The 17,226-nt window shown below is 47.9% G+C and overlaps 1 protein-coding gene across 1 annotated transcript in view; it reads right to left on the bottom strand.

The window, feature by feature from the left end:
- The window catches only part of MX1 (MX dynamin like GTPase 1), a 35,515-nt gene extending 30,111 nt beyond the window's left edge, over nucleotides 1-5,404 (bottom strand). The window contains exons 1-3 of the mRNA XM_030914603.1: nucleotides 5,325-5,404; nucleotides 4,294-4,378; nucleotides 995-1,070 (exon numbers count right to left, since the gene is read on the bottom strand). The gene's annotated coding sequence lies outside the window, so the exon portion shown is untranslated. The remainder of the gene's footprint in view (nucleotides 1-994; nucleotides 1,071-4,293; nucleotides 4,379-5,324) is intronic.
- Between the last annotated feature and the right edge of the window lie 11,822 nt (nucleotides 5,405-17,226).

Genomic DNA, 17,226 nt, shown 5'->3' with positions numbered 1-17,226 from the left:
GCTGAGACAAAGAATTGCTTGAATCCGGCAGGCAGAGGTTGCAGTGAGCTGAGATCGTGCTCCTGCACTCCAGCCTGGGTGACAGAGCAAGATGCCGTCTTAAAATAAAAAAATAAAATAAAAATAAAGAATATGCCTCTGTTCCCCAAAAGATTTTCTATGTATCTCCTGTCATAATTTTAGGCTGAATTTCAAAAATGTTTTCAGTATAAATTTGAATAGGATAACAAAGGACACAATTTCTGATGCAATTGTAATACAATTCAAACCTTTACATTTAAAGGCTGGGAGAGGTGGCGCACGCCTGTAATCCCAGCACTCTGGGAGACCAAGGCGAGTGGATCACCTGAGGTCAGGAGTTCGAAGGTAGCTTGGCCAATATAGTGAAACCCTATCTCTACTAAAAATATAAAAACTATCTGAAGTAGTGGCACATGCCTGTAATCCCAGCTACTTGGGAGGCTGAGGCAGGAGAATCACTTGAACCTGGGAGGTGGAGGTTGCAGTGAGCCGAGATCGCACCACTGCATTCCAGCCTGGATGACAGAGCAAGATTCTGTCTTAAAAACAACAACAAACAAAAACAAAAACTTTACATTTAAAAATAAAATTGTTATAGAACTGTTTCCAGCGTAGCCAAGGGAATCCAAATATTATGGTAATTTGACACCCAAACTGTTAGTTTAAAAAAACATGTGAGCTCTTAATCTTTTACGCTCTTTCTTTGGATCATCAACTTCACATTTTCATTCTTTTTCTCCCATAAGTGGGGGAAATGAAATGTCATTCATTTTACTCTCGAAAGCATGTAACTGCCTTATACTTGTCCGCACTACAAATACACATGTATTTGAAATTCGTTTTTAAAATGTTGTAGGACAAGTGTCTAAATACAAAATTTTACAGTGTCTAATAATCTTGGATAGAAGTAACTGAAAATCTTTCTCCTATGACTCAAAATAAATGTTATAGAAAATAGCATGCACCAACTTACCTCCAATATACGTTTCTTCAAATAAAAGTAACGTCAACAAGTTAGATGGTATCACTGAGCTGTTCTCCTGCACCTCCTTGAAATCAAGCAAAGTATACAAGTAAGACCCAAACCTGCAGAACACCCAAGAGTACCCACCCACCCAGTCCCATTCCCAAGGCTGAGAACCGTGCAAGTGCAGGAGGTCTGAAGCCGATTCCGATTTCCCAGAATCCTTTCCCTATGTTTTGACTATTTTAACTATTTTAACAGATGAATAAAGCACAGAGCTTTGCTGCAAATCTGCTGCCCAGATCAATAATATGTAAGGATGCTCTCCTTGCTTCTCCTCACCGGAACCTTCCCCGAGAGCCACATGATCTTTGTCAATATCATGGGGGTTGAAGGGACAGGTTAAAACAAACTCATCACCTCTGCTGGTCGCCCTGCTCTGTAACATATCTAGCTGCATACCTGAGCCAATGCCATTTCTCCTGTCACACTGGAGTTCACAGAAACGCCCATGTCAGGAAGGTCGGGAAGCGCTGCCACAGGTTCATGCTGCCTTGGCTAATAGAACACATCCCTGACGCCAATACTTAAAACTATCCTTTTCTGTCTCCCTTCCCCGGGTTTAAACGCTTCCAGGACAGGCATCCTTGTTTGATTTGGATGGGAAGGAAGGGATGTATTCCTTTTTTTTTTTTTTTTTTTTTTTTTGAGACAGAGTCTTGCTTTGTTACCAGGCTGGAGTGCAGTGGCGCGATCTTGGCTCATTGCAATCTCCACCTCCCGGGTTCAAGCGATTCTCCTGCCTCAGCCTCCTGAGTAGCTGGGACTACAGGCGTCCGCCACCGCGCCCAGCTAATTTTTTGTATTTTTTTAGTAGAGATGGGATTTCCCAGTGTTAGCCAGGATGGTCTCAATCTCCTGACCTTGTGATCCGCCTGCCTCTTTTGTCAGGTAGGAGTGGAATGGTTACAAAAGGCAATCCACTGTAAACAGTACTTCTAGAGTCTGACAATCTGGAAATGTATTCCCTAAAACTCCCATTATCATGTGCCCAGGGCATCCCAGGCTCCATACCAAAGACCACCACTTCATCTGCCTCTCAGAAGTGCCAGTCTTCTGGGCTATGGTTGCCTCAGTTGGACTTTCTGCAGCCAGATACGGAGCATCATTGAGACCAGGACTTGCACCTCATGACCACGGGCTCCACTCAATCAGCTGAAACAGGACTTGGTGAGTAGATTCCCTTCCCTAATTTGTTTCATCAATTGAGATTCTCTGAAAGCTAAACCTTATGGGTTTTGTCTGTAAACCATAAACGTTTGTACCTTTCCCTGATCGTTCGAAACATCAGTTTGGATTTCAGGGACAGGGCAGTCTCGGGAGTTCAAACTGGTTTCTTATTCCTCCATGGAGCTCGGCATCCAGCTGCAGTCTTCAAACTAAACCAGCTCTGGCCTTGGAAGAGCCAAGAGGTGGTGACTCCTAGCTCTCCATCCCAAAATGCTCCTAAAATGTCTCGGCTGCACCCTGTGTTTGCAGAGGAGGCTGCAGGGAGCCTGGACATGCCTCCCACCTCTCTCTTTTCCAGTCCTCCATCCACTCGCCACTGCACAGCCCCACTGGTCAGAGCCTGAGGTGTTAGGTGGCATGGATGGGGTTATGCACCAGGCTCTTCTCACATCCTGAGCAACTGCCCCTGTGCAAGGGCTTCCTTCCATCCCTGCCCAGGGCAAGTTTGTGCCCATGACATATAATGACTTGTGACTCTAATGTCTCAAAATGGAGGCACTTGTATTAGGTGGCATTAAGCCCACAGGAGGTTTTTTTCTTTAGAAACTATAAACATACATGTTTCTCACTTTCGCTCTTAGTAAAGGGAGTTTTCCTTCAAAGTGGTAAGCATGTGTGTGGTAGACTAAGGGGATGAGGGAACACTTGCTGTGGCCCAACGCCACCAGAGACCCCAGTGGATAAGGACCCGGTGGCACGCACACCCACGGAGGATCGCAAAAGCAGCAAGGGACTGGCAATGTCTGAAGCATTTTGAGAATCTTGGCAGTGAGATTTTGGAAAGCTTCTTCCTGACTTTGGCAGCTGGGCAGCCCAAGACGAGGCCCCTGGAGGAACAGATTTCCCTCCACCACCCAGCACTAGAGAGGGACTTCCGATTCCCTAGAGTGGCTGTCAGTGGGCTGGCCTCCAGAGCCTCCACTGTGGGTCCTTACCCTAATCACTCCCTTTAATCATTGCACTGTGAATGTCTGCTCAATTGTGTGTGTGAATCTCTCACAATAAATCCTGAATTTGAGAATCACTCATTGCCTACTGGGTCATCCTGAAACCTTTTGGGAAAGTGACAGCACAAAGCTGGAGGAAACCTGGTTAACAGTTAAAATGAACCTGACTGGGTGCAGTGGCTCATGCCTGTAATCCCAGTACTTTGGGAAGCCAGGGTGGATGGATCTCTTGAGGCCAGGAGTTTGAAACCAGCCTGGCCAACATGGTGAAACATTGTCTCTACTAAAAAGATACAAATTAGCCAGGTGTCATGAAGTGTGCCTGTAAACCCAGCTACTCGGGAGACTGAGGCACCAGAATCGCTTGAACCTGGGAGGCGGAGGTTGCAGTGAGCTGAGATGGCACCACTGCATTCCAGCATGGACAACAGAGTGGGACCCTGTCTCAAATTAAAAAAAAAAAAAAAAAAAAAAAAGCCCAACAACCCACTTCATTTCTGCTGTTTCTTGGAATGGTGGTGGCTGGATGGCGGCCTTCTCCACTCCAGAGTTCAGGGAGCAGGAGTTTTCCTGTAGCCTCCAGACCCAGAAACGATCTCCCAGCAGTGTGGCCACAGAATTCCTGCAGTGAGGGTGGAGGTGGCATCCAGGGTTGCCAGGGGGTTTCTCTCCTTGTGGGGAAGCTTCCTCAGCTCAGACCCCATAGAGGAGCAGGGATGGGAGGTAGGATTCAGCCCCCTCCCTCTCCCAAAACCCCTAATAAGCACCACCTACTACCAACGTTCTAGGAAATACCTAAGATGCAAGAGTCTACTACTTTCCCAACATAATCCAGTCTAGTTTTTTCTTTCATATACTTTTAAGTTCTGGGGTACATGTGCAGAACGTGCAAGTTTGCTACATAGGTAATACATGTGCCAATCCAGTCTAGTTTTAAAACTAACTCTTGCATGACTGACATTCACCTTTTCTTCTGAAAGCGTTTTTCCCCCAAACCCCACCAGCATTTAAATTTGTTATGAATAAAAGAGAGAACATCTTGCACTTTAGACCGAATGCACTGCTACCTACCAAAGCCCCTGAGCTGGGTGAGCAGGTGGGCGGCAGGGGCGCGAGGGCGACGCTGGGATTCCTGGCCGGCAACTGCGGTCCAAGGCTGAAAGATGACAGAGCCATTTTAGGAGCCCTTTGGGACTGATGACACCGGGGGTGGAGGTAGACGCGTGGTTAGCATCGCTCCACTCCACTTCCCAATAACAAACGTGATTTAAAATTTGACCAAATAACTTGGGCCATCCCAATTGCCCAGCTCCGCAGTCACCCGCTGTTAGTGTTGATAGGGTGGGGGCGCAGGTCTCAGCTGTGCGCGGGCTCCTTCTGCCACCCCCGGGACTGTCCTGCCTCCCTTCGTCCACCGCACCCACTCCACGACCCCGGCCAACTACGCTGGACCCCGAGGGTGCGTCGGCCCCACGCGCCGGGGAGGCCCCAGGCATCGCATCCACTGGGGCAGCTGCGGCGGGGGAGCAGGGGGCAGCGGTCTTCCTGCGCAGGCCCCATCTTGGCCCAGCTCGGAACCCCTTAATTCAACAGGATTGACGAGGACTCCTTGAACCTTCCCTCCCCAGGTACCTCCGCACTCTGACTTGGGTTTGCTTTGGCGCGTTCGCAGGAAACAGAAGTCGACGGAAAGCGGTGGTCGGCGTTCGGGTGGGCTCGTGGCCCGCGCAGCCGTGGATTTGAAACTTTCCCGGCGCCCTTTCCCGCTTACTAGAGTCCCTCGGAAACCTCCCCCGAGTCCCGTCCCCCAACCCTTCCCAACCTCTCCTGCAGGAAGGCCGCGGGTTAGAGGGGGGGGTGTGTCTGATGAGTCATCAGGAGCCTGGGCAGCCTGGTGGAAATCAGAATCAGGCGTGCTCCGAGCCCGCCCATCAGCGCCCTTGCTATTATTATTATGATATTAGTTACTAGCAGCCGAGAAGATGCCCCCGCCGTGCCCGTGCTCCGGAGTGCTAGTCTCCGCCACGAAAGCCGCTCTCCCAATGCCCGTTTCCGCGCTCCTAGCGCGGTTTCTGGGCGCTGCCCCCAGAAGCTGCACTCACCGGTCCCTGCGCAGTGCGGGAGTGCGGCCTCCCCTCTAGCTCCGCCGCTTTTACCCGGCGCCCCGCCCCGCCCCGCCCCGCCCCGCCCCGCCCCGCCCCGCCCCGCCCCGCGCCGCGCCGCGCCGCGAAGAAATGAAACTCACAGACCCCGTGCTGAGGGCGGCTCCGAGCTCAGAAACGAAACCTAACTCCCGGCCGCGCACCGGCAGCACGTGCCTCCCGGGAACTCGCGGGAGACGCAGGTTCTCAGGCCCGAACCCAGGCCTGCTGAATCAGGAGCTCGTTTCATCAGGCCCGTCTGAGGATCCAGATGCTCCAGAGGCTCCCTAAGGGCCCGGAGTCATCCAAGCCTGCACATATCCTTGAACCTAGGCATGCCCTCCCCCCGCCCCCGTCGGTTTTGAAAACAGATGCATTGGTAATTGGGGGTCTTCAGTTCCTGCCCAGGGCTCACTGGGATGATCCCAGCACCAGCAGGGATTCCCAGGCATTGTGTGCCAATGGTTGCAGCGCCCCTATTGTCCTGAACTCCGTCCAGCACTCCTACCCCCAACCCCCCTTCATCAGGCACACCCATATCATCTTCCTCCTTTCCTACTTCTAGGCCTCCCTGGAGTTTGGCTCATCTGGTCTCTCCAGGGTGGAAACGGGTGTGTGGAAGGAAAATAAAATAAAATAGTAATAATAAAGTTTAAAATAATAAACATAGGTAATAGTCAACATTTAGTATAAGCTAGTTAGAAGTAAGACATAGGCTTAAATTTTAAGCAGCCTCTCCCAGCACTGCTAACAAGTTGCAGATGCAAGCTTATCTCGAAAGCTTATCACCTGCCTCCGGACCCCAGCCTTGTCCAGCTTAGAGGATGACTAGTCAAGATAACTAAATCGCCAATTTCCTCAGAATTGTCACGGGTTAAGTAATTTACTGTCTTTGTCTGAAACCTGTATCCTACCTTGTTTTTCCTGTCTCAAAGGACAAATAAGCAAGCTGCTTTCTTTGTTGGGGTCGGCAATCATTTGGGGCATGAGCCTGCTGTGAGCCCCGGTGCCTGAATTAAAAGTTCTCTTTTGGTCTCCAAAGGTCTCTTTGTCTTCCTTGGATAGAGTTTTACTGCAACAAGTGAAAGGGGTTGGGGAGGGCTGAGTCAAGCAGACCCATGGGTGGCCCTCCCTTTGGGAGCTCCCATTCCCGGCTAACTGGCTGTTGAGTGGGAGATGGCATTTCCCTTTGGGAGCGGTTGGCATCCCACCTCCATTCTCCTTTGCTCAGCTCAGAGTCCCTTACAAGCCCCCGCTAAAGACTTCCATGATGGGACTTCCTACCCCAGCTTTAGGTCCTGGGGTCAGGGGCAACCTGGATGGAATCAAATTCAATACTGCTGTACCTACAAGTGGGGGAGGAGCCCCCCAGCCCGCTCCCTGTGCTGAAGTCTATTTTGCTTTGCAGGATCCACTCCTAGGGCTGGGCAACCCCATTCAAGGGGTTCTTCATCCAAGGGGTTCATCCAAGGGGAACACAAGTTCTCCCAGGAATCAGCAATGACCTCACCTCAACACACACACACACACACTCATCCTCTCTAGGCCTGTTACTTCCTGTTCAAGAACCCAGGCAACAGCACATCCTGGGGGGCTGTGAGCAGGCTGGGCTGATGCTTTCTGAAGCAGGAACAGTGCCTTGGGAATGCAGGGTAGGTGTGAGCAGAGCTGGCACTCGTGAACAGACATTTAGTGATGCTGCTGCCGCCTCCAACAGTGGGAAGCTTCCCTCAGGGCCCTTGTTCACAAACAAAATCAGTAAGAGCTGCAGGCAACTGAAAATCAGATAGAGGCACAGCTTCAGCCAGGGCAGGACGCGGAAGGGCAGTGAGGCACCTTGCCCAGGAAAGAGCACACATAGCTCACTCCCAGTTGGTGCAATGCCTCCTTAAGTTTTAACGCCCTAGGCACTTCCCTTGACCACCCCAGTCCCTCCCTGGCCTTAGATTTTGGTGCTTCATTGCCTCTAATATGCATATGATATGGCAGGGCCCTGGGGAGCACAGGTGATTGTTTTGGGGTGTAATTCAGCAGTCATACAATAATAGCTCATGTCTACTGAGCATGTAGTATGTGTTGGGTGTCAGAGAGAGACAGGACTAGCTGGATTTCCTAGGCCAACTAAGAATCCCTAAGCCTAGCTGGGAAAGTGACCATGTCCACCTTTAAACACGGGGCTTGCAACTTAGCCCACACCCAACCAATCAGGTAGTAAAGAGAGTTCACTAAAATGCTAATTAGGCAAAAACAGGAGGTAAAGAAAGAGCCAATCATCTATTGCCTGAGAGCACAGGGGGAGGGACAGTGATCGGGATATAAACCCAGGCATTTGAGCTGGCAATAGCAACCCCCTTTGGGTCCCCTCCCATTTTACGGGAGCTCTGTTTTCACTCTATTAAATCTTGCAACTGCAGTCTTTTGGTCATGTTTGTTATGGCTCGAGCTAAGCTTTCGCTTGCCGTCCACCACTGCTGTTTGCCGCCACCCCTCCAGATCCAGCAGAGTGTCCCCTGTGCTCCTGATCCAGAGAGGCGCCCATTGCTGCTCCTAGTCGGGCTAAAGGCTCGCCATTGTTCCTGCATGGCTAAGTGCCCCGGCTGGTCCTAATCGAGAACACTCACCGCATGCCCCAAGATTCCATTCCTTGGAATCTGTGAGGCCAAGAACCCCAGGTCAGAGAACAAGAGGCTTGCCGCCATCTTAGAAGCGGCCCGCCATCATCTTGGGAGCTCTAAAAACAAGGACCACCGGGTAATATCAGCTAGAGGGACTCGTGTGCACTCACTCACCTTAACAGCCACCCTCCCAGAGGAGTAGGATTATCACACCATGTTCTCCATGAGAAGACTGAGGCCTAAGGAGCTGGGTTCTATACTGGTAGAGCTATGGTTCCAATCCAGGTGATTATTCTCCAAACCTGTGCTCTTCAGCACCTCCTCGCTGTGCTGAAATCAAGAGGCAGCTTCTGTACTTAGGAAGCTCACAACCTCCCACCTGAATTGCAGGGGGTGTGCGCTCTACTAAACAAACAACAGTTACTCTTTTTTTTTTTTTTTTTTTTTTTTTTCCTACCAGCTAAGTTTCACACTCTTATACTTTGAGAATGGCCCTCTGTTCTTCCAGGCAACTTCTGATCCAGTCTCAGTCCTCCCTTGCCATCCCTGAACTCAGCACCCAGGTCACACTCAGAGGCTTTGTTGATGCCCGTCCCTCTGCCAGGCTGCCCTCTGTCCACAGGCTCAAAGGGAAATTTCTCTCCCTTGCCTGAAGTAGAGGAGTAAGAGAATGGCTACTCCACAAAGCAACCCTGAAGGCTGCTGGTTGACCATTTTTATGGTTATTCTTGATTATATGCTAAGCAAGGGGTGGATTATTCATGCCTTCCCTTTTTAGACCATATAGGGTAACTTCCTGATGTTGTCATGGCATTTGTAAACTGTCATGACGCTGGTGGGAGTGTAAAGATGAGCACCACCACCGGTCACTCTTGTGGCCATCTTGGTTGGGGTGAGTTTTTGACCAGCTTCTTTATTGCAACCTGTTTTATGACCAAGGTCCTTATGACCTTTATGACCTTGTGCTGACCTCCTATCTCACCCAGTGACTCAGAATGCCTTACCCGTCTGGGAATGCAGCCCAGTAGGTATCAGCCTCGTTTTACTAGCTCCTATTTAAGATGGAGTTGCTCTGGATGCGCCTCTGACAACAGGGATCTGTTTGGGAAAAAGAATGGCAGTGTTGATGGCTCAGTTCCCAGGCTTGATGTTTCCCTTGGCATAAGGGGTTTGGGGGTCCTGAGATGTTATTTTCTTTTGCACACCTGTCCTCCTCCAGGCCCAGGTGGACTTACATGCCTGACACCACAGGCTCCTGGGCGGGCAGGGCCCAGTGGAGCCTGGCCTTGTGGCACCGGCCTGGCCTTTGCTACCAGGCTGAGGACCGGGTCAACCGGCAGCCCCAGGCCCACGCTGGGTGCCACTGCACTTGGGATCCAGGCACAGCATGGTTTGGTGCTCCTGGAATGAATGAATGGGGAATCGGAAGGCCGGCCCTGGTCCTGCAAAACGGGCCTCAGGGTTCTCCACTGGGCTGGCTTCTCCCTGCGCTCCCTGCCCCCATCGCGAATTTCCCAGACAATTCAGTTTCGGTTTCATTTCTGCTCCCTGGTTTCCAGAAAAGAAAAGTCAAATTGTATGACTTCAGGCTTCAGAATCCAGGGGGCGGGGAAGAAGGGGGCGGTGCCACGAGGAGGGGGTGGTGTTGCTCACAAACGCCACTGGCACCTCCCCCAGCTTGGACTCTGTTGTGCTGGGCCGAGGAGGGGGGCGGTCGCGGAACGGTGGAGCATCCCATAACCTGCCAACCTGCCCATCCTCCTGGCTGCATTGCCTGCAAGTCCGTCCGCCTGCCAGCACCCCCGGCCCCGCCTCTGCCCCCACCCCTGCCCGCTTTGTCCTGCCTGGGCGCGAGTACAGGGACTGGTTTCCTTTGCCTCGTTTCGTTTCCTCTTCTGTGCGTGTGGTATAGATCCGTGCTTCTCAAAGGGTGGCTCCTGGAACAGTAGCATTGGCTTCACCTGGGAAATTATTAGAAATGAAGGGTCCGGGGCCATCCCAAGACCCCTGCATTAGCACCCGTATTTTAAGGGCCTGCCTCAGGTGACCCCTTGGCAACTGGGCATGAGACCGCTGGCGTCTGCTGCGGTTGCTCTTGGCCCTTAAGGTCAAGGTGGGACTGTTTCTTCATGTCTGCCTGGGGCCCACCAGAGAGCCCTGCCGGGAGGAGCAGAGGCTGAAATCCTTTCATACTGGTGAGCTTTAGAGAGCCGAGCTGGGGGCAGCAGGACCTGGGTTCAGGCATTGTGTACAAGTGGCCCAGCTACTGAAGGAAAGTAAAATATTTTATCCCAAAATCTTTAAAAAAAATTTTTTTTTTTTTTATTTTGAGATGGAGTCTCACTCTGTCATCTAGGCTGGAGTGCAGTGGGGGTGATCTCGGCTCACTGCAATCTTGACGTCCTGGGTTCAAGCGATTCTCCTGCCTCAGCCTCCGGAGTAGCTGGGACTACAGGTCTGCGCCACCACTCCTGGCTAGTTTTTGTATTTTTAGTAGAGACAGGGTTTCACCATGTTGGCCAGGCTGGCCTCTAACTCCTGACTTCAGCTGATCCACACGCCTCCTAAAGTGCTGGGATTACAGGCATGAGCCACCATGCCTGGCCCAAAAGCTATTTCTTTCACATATTTTGAGATGGCTGCTCAGAAAGCCAGCCCACAGAAGCACCCCTGCGGAACTGTCTTGCCTGGGGAAGATTTGCATCTTAGAGGGTCTGCACTGAGGTGGCCAGGCTTGCTTTCCTTTCCCTTATCGGGATCTAGGAAGGGAGAACTGAAAGCCTGACCCCTTTAAAGGTCTGATAGAGGCTGGACATGGTGGCTTACCCCTGTAATCCCAGCACTTTGGTAGGCCAAGGTGGGTAGATCATGAGGTCAGGAGTTCAAGACCAGTCTGGCCAACATAGTGAAACCCTGTCTCTACTAAAAATACAAAAATTAGCCAGGTGTGCACCTGTAATCCCAGCTACTCGGGAGGCTGAGGCAGGAGAATCATGTGAACCAGGGAGGCAGAGGTTGCAGTGAGCTGAGATCACACCATTGCACTCAAGCCTGGGCGACAGTGCGAGACTCCGTCTCAAAAAAAAAAAAAAAAGAAAAGGTCTAATAGAAACAGTCACCATCTATTCTCCCTGAGGGTTGTTCCCTGGTGGGTTTCTCCTAGGTAACAAGACCACCTTTGCCAGCCAGGCCTCCTCTTCTCCCTCTCCCTTAGACTGTTTTGCCACCATCCAGGCACATTCTTTTTTCTTCTTTTTTTAAGGATTTTTTTTTAAACTTATTTTATTCAAGGGCACATGTGAAAGTTTGTTATATTGGTAAACTTGTGTAAGAGGGTTTGTTATACATATTTCATCAACCAGGTATAAATTGTTCCTCTTTCCACTCCCACCTCCACCCTCAAGCCGACCTCAGTGTCTGTTGTTCCCTCTGTGTTCGTGAGTTCTCATTTCACTCCCACTACTAAGTGAGACTGTCTGGAGTTTGTTCCTTCCAGTAGGTTTGTGGTCTCGCTGACTTCAAGAATGGAGCCGCAGACCTTCGTGGTGAGTGTTACAGCTCTTAAAGATGGCACAGACCCAAAGAGTGAGCAGCAGCAAGATTTGTTGTGAACAGCAAAAGAACAAAGCTTCTACAGCATGGAAGGGGAGCAAGTGGGTTGCCGCTGCTGGCTAGCGGGTGGCCAGCTTTTATTCCCTTATTTGTCCCTGCCCATGTCCTGCTGATTGGTCCATTTTACAGAGCACTGATTAATCCATTTTACAAACCTCTAGCTAGCTGCAGAGCACTGACTGGTGCATTTTTACAAAACACTGATTGGTAAATTTTACAAACTTCTAACTAGCTACAGAATGCTGATTGGTGTGTTTTTACAGAGCACTGATTGGTGCATTTTATAAACCTCTTGTAAGACAGAAAAGTTCTCCAAGTCCTCACTGGACCCAGGAAGTCCAGCTGGCTTCACCTCTCAAGACCACGTGGTATTTGGTTTTCTGTTCCTGCATTACTTTCAAGCTACCATTCTTCTGTAACCTCAAGATGGTGTGTAAGCTTCTGCACGCCATGGCTGGAGAGGTAGCTGGCGGGGAGGTGGCAGGGCGAGGTGGAGATAATCAATTTGTGGTTCTCCCCTGTGAGCACCTCCGTAAATGAGTATGCCTTTTCTCCAATTCATCTGCCTTCTCTGTGTTGATGTTTCATGACTCTTCAGAGGGTGGAGGGGGAGTTTTCCCTTGGCCCCTGACCCATCAACACTGGTGTTTACAATACTGGGAAAAGTCTGCTGGCCCTTCCCAAATCATTTTTTTCCCAGATAGGAGCAGCTGTCCACTGGCATTCACGCAAAGGAAAGAAGTAGTGCACTGTGGTAAATCCCATTACATCAGGATTCAGTGAGCACAAAAACATCCCCTCCCTTGCCTTTCTTTCCTTGCTCTGTCTCCTCCCTTCTTCACCTCTTCCCTTTCTTTCTCTACAAACACTTACTGGGCCCCATGCTGGCTTCAAGGCTGGATGTTCATGGTATGCAAATGAGTAAGACAAAGTTACTGCCCCTAAGGAGACAGGTGGGGGGCACGGGTGAGCAAGGAAGGAAGTGAGTTGCTAGGAGCTGGAGCTAAGTACCACTCTTGGGGCTCATTCCAGAAGCTGGGAGCTCAGGAGACAGACTTTGAGGGGGTCCTGGGAGCAGTGGCCAAGAGGAAAGTGTTCAGGAAGGATTCATGGAGGAAGTGAATAGCCCACTTCAAAAGCTCATTTTCCATTTCCTGATACACAGGAGTTACGGTGAAAAGTAGAGCATGTTAATGCTTTCCTTGAGCTGGGCTTCCAGCTACTCTGGAGGCCAAGGTGGGAGGATTCCTTGAGCCCAGGAGGGTGCAATGAGCTATGTTCACACCACTGCACTCTAATTTGGGCTACAGAGTAAGGCCCCAAATTAGAAAAATAAAAAATAAAAATAACAAAAACAAAACTTTCCTTGATCCTTGTTCGTGTCACAGATGTGAGGGCAACTAAGCCCTGAAAGCTCAGCTCTGTGCTCTAGATTTCTGTACCCTGCAGTGCCAGGCACATGCTAGGCACTCAGCAGCATGTTCGAGGGGTGCTCAGGTGAGGTTGAGCTTGAAGGCTCACAGTGATGAGAGAAGAGCTCAGCTAAGGGTCAGGGTCTTGCCCCCAGGGAGATCCAGAACTGATATTTCAGATTGTGGCCATCTCTTCTTTATTCCTGCTCCTTCTACCTGAAATATAAGTGCCTACAGGTGCCATCCCAAGTTTGGTATTTCACAGCATTCTCCAGTACTAATATGGATGAATGCCCATGAAGTTTATCCAGTAGAAATTGGGCTTACCTAACCAGTTTCCAAGCAGCTACAATCAGAGGTGCTGCAGGCACAGGCAGCCAGGCAGCCTTTCTCCGTTGTTCTTGAAAAAAAGAAAAGAACTTGTATCCAAAGAATGCAAGGCTTTTTAAATTGTCAGGCCCAGAGAGACATTAAAATAAGACAGCAACCTCGTCCCTACTCCCCGCTTTCAGCTGTGTGTTCATCTCTTGAAACCTCTTACTATTGCCACAGGTATTAATAGCTATGGATTAACCTAATAATGCCACACTGGACACTGTAACCCACACCCTTTAGCTTAATAACGTATAGCCAATCACTCTAGTATGGTTTGGCTCTGTGTCCCCACCCAAATCTCATCTTGTAACTCCCGTAATTCCCTCTGGTTGTGGGAGGGACCCAGTGGGAGATGATTGAATCTTGGGGGCGGGTCTTTCTGAAGGGGTGGCCTGCCCCTCCACACCTTTGGGTGCTTCTCGTTAGGTGGAACGAGAGACTTGAGAAAAGAAATAAGACACAGAGACAAAGTATAGAGAAAGAAAAGTGGGGCCCAGGGGACCGGTGCTGTGCTTACAGAGGACCCACACCGGCACCGGTCTCTGAGTTCCCTCAGTATTTATTGCTCAAAAGATAAGGGAGTAAATCAGCAGTAAGACATACAGATACACGGAGATGTTCCATTTCCCAGGGACGGGCAGGAGACAGATGTTTTTCTTTTACTGAGATTTAAGAGAATGGTGATGGCCTTTAACCACAAGCAGCCTTTAGGCATTTGTTTAACAAAGCACATTCCTTACAGCCCAAAATCCTTTAAACCTTAAATCACCACAGCGATGTCTCTTGCAAGGACAAGGTTGGGGGTGGAGTCACAGATTAACAGCATCTCAAATACAGAGCCAAATGGAGTCTCTTAAATTTACTTCTTTCTATATAAACACAGTAACAGGCTGACCTCTCTTTTCCCCACACTTTCCTGTGCTGTTCTCATGATTGTGAATGGGTCTCACAAGATCTGATGGTTTTAAAAAAAGGAGTTTCTCTGCACAAGCTCTTTTTACCTGCTGCCATCTGTGTAAGATGTGACTTGTTCCTCCTTGCCTTCCACCATGATTGTGAGGCCTCCTCAGCCATGTGGAACTGTAGGTCCAATAAACCTTTTGCTTTTATAAATTGCCCAGTCTCAGGTATGTCTTTATCAGCAGCATGAAAACGGACTAATTCACACTCATCAATGTTATTCCTGTAAGCCAATGAGAATTCCTGACAAACAGCTTTGTATCAACCCTCTCCGTCTCCCCTTTTTGCCTTTAAAAATCCACTTATAAATGCCACTTATCACAGTGTAGATTCAGGGCAACTTAAATCTGTGCTCCAACGTTGCAATCCTCAAGCTTGACCCAAATGCACTCCCTACTTAATTTAACCTTAACTTTTATTTATTTTTTATTTCAATAGTTTTTGAGGAACAGGTGGTGTTTGGTTACATTGACCAGTTCTTTAATTGTGATTTCTGGGATTTTGGTGTACCCATCACCCAAGCAGTGTATACTGTACCCAGTGTCTAGTCTTTTATCCCTCACCCCGTCATCACCCTTCCCCTTGAGTTCCCAATGTTTATTGTATCATTCTTACGACTTTGCATCCTCATGGCTTTGCTCCTGCTTATGAGTGAGAACATACAATGTTTGGTTTTTTATTTCCGAGTTAATTCACTTAGAATAATGGTCTCCAACTCCATCCAGGTTGCTGTGAATGCCATTATTTCATTCCTTTTTATGGTTGAGTAGTAGTAGTCATATATATATATATATATATCACATCACATTTTCTTTATCCACTTGTTGATTGGTAGGCACTTGGGGAATTGTGCTGCTATAAAGGTGTGTGTGCAAGTGTCTTTTTCATATAATGACTTATTTTCCACTGGCTAAATACCCACTAGTGGGATTGTTGGATCAAATGGTAGATCTACCTTTAGTTATTTAAGGAAACTCTACTGTTTTCCATTGGTTTTACTGGTTTACATTCCCATCCAGCAGTGTAAAAGTGATCCCTTTCACCACATTAATGCCAACATCTATTATCTTTTGATTGTGGTCCTTCTTGCAGGAGTAAGGTGGTATCCCATTGTGATTTTGATTTGCATTTTCCTAATAATTAGTGATGTTGAATTTTTTTTTATATGTTGGCCATTTGTATATCTTCTTTTGAGAATTGTCTATTCATGTTCTTAGCCCACTTTGTGAGGGAGTATTTGTTTTCTTCTTGCTGATTTGTTTGAGTTCGTTATAGATTCTGGATATTAGTCCTTTGTTGGCTGCATAGTTTGCGAAAATTTTCTCCCACTCTGTGGGTTGTCTGTTTACTCTGCTGATTATTTCTTTTGCTGTGCAGAAGCTTTTCAGCTTAATTAAGTCGATCCATTTGTCTTTGTTTTTGTTGCATTTGCTTTTGGGTCCTTGGTCATGAAGTCTTTGCCTAAGCCAATGTCTACAAGGGTTTTTCCAACGTTATCTTCTAGAATTTTTATGATTTTAGGTCCTAGATTTAAGTCTTTGATCCATCTTGAGTTGATTTTTGTATAAGGCAAGAGATGAGGATCCAGTTTCATTCTCCTACATGTAGCTTGCTAATTATCCCAGCAGCATGTGTTGAATAGCGTGTCCTTTCCCCACTTTATGTTTTTGTTTGCTTTATCAAAGATCAGTTGGCTGTAAGTATTTGGCTTTATTTCTGGGTTACGTATTCTGTTCCATTTGTCTATGTGCATATTTTTATCCCAGTACCATGCTTGTTTTGGGGACTATAGCCTTTTAGTATAGTTTGAAGTTGGGTAATATGATGCCTCCAGTTTTATTCTTTTAGCTTAGTCTTGCTTTGGCTATGCGGGCTCCTTTGTTGGTTCCATATGAATGTTAGGATTGTTTTTTCTAGTTCTGTGAAGAATGATGGTGGTGTTTTCATGGGAATTGCATTGAATTTGTAGATTGCTTTTGGCAATGTGTTCATATTCACAATATTGATTCTATCCATCCATGTGCATGGGATACGTTTCCATTTGTTTGTGACATCTATGATTTCGTTCAGCAGGATTTTGTAGTTTTCCTTGTTAGAGGTCTTTCACTTCCTTGGTTAAGTAATTCCTAAGTTTGTTGTTTGTTTGTTTTTGCAGCTGTTGTGAAAGGGGTTGAGTTCTTGATTTCACTCTCAGCTCTCAGCTTGGTCGCTGTTGGTGTATAGAAGTGCTACTGATTTGTGTACATTGATTTTGTATCCTCAAACTTTATTGAATTCATTTGTCAGATCTAAGAGCTTTTTGGACAAGTATTGTAAGGTTTTCTAGGTATATAATCATATCATTGGTGAACAGTGACAATTTGACTTACTCTTTACTAATTTGGATGCCTTTTATTTCTTTCTCTTGTCTGATTGCTTGGGCTAGGACTGCCAGTACCATGTTGAATAGATAGAAGTGGTGAAAGTGAGCATCCTTATCTTGCTCCAGGGGGAATGCTTTCAACTTTTCCCCATTCAGTATAATGTTGACTGTGGGTTTGTCATGGATAGCTTTTATTACCTTAAGGTACGTCCTTTCTATGCTGATTTTGCTGAGGGTTTTAATCATAAAGGGATGTTGGATTTTGTCAAACGCTTTTTCTTCATCTATTGAGATGCTTATGTGATTTTTGTTTTTAATTCTGTTTATGTGGTGTGTCACATTTATTGACTTGTGTATGTTAAAACATCCCTGCATACATGGTATAAAACCCACTTGACCATGGTGGATTCTTTTCGATATACTGTTGGATTTGGTTACCTCGTATTTTGTTGAGGATTTTTACATATTTCATCAGGGATATTGGTCTATAGTTTTCTTTTTTTGGTATGTCCTTTCCTGGTTTTGGT

The sequence above is a fragment of the Rhinopithecus roxellana genome, chromosome 13 (assembly GCF_007565055.1).
Source record: "Rhinopithecus roxellana isolate Shanxi Qingling chromosome 13, ASM756505v1, whole genome shotgun sequence".
Classification (NCBI taxonomy): Eukaryota; Metazoa; Chordata; class Mammalia; order Primates; family Cercopithecidae; genus Rhinopithecus; species Rhinopithecus roxellana.
This window is presented reverse-complemented; position numbering and strand designations above follow the sequence as displayed.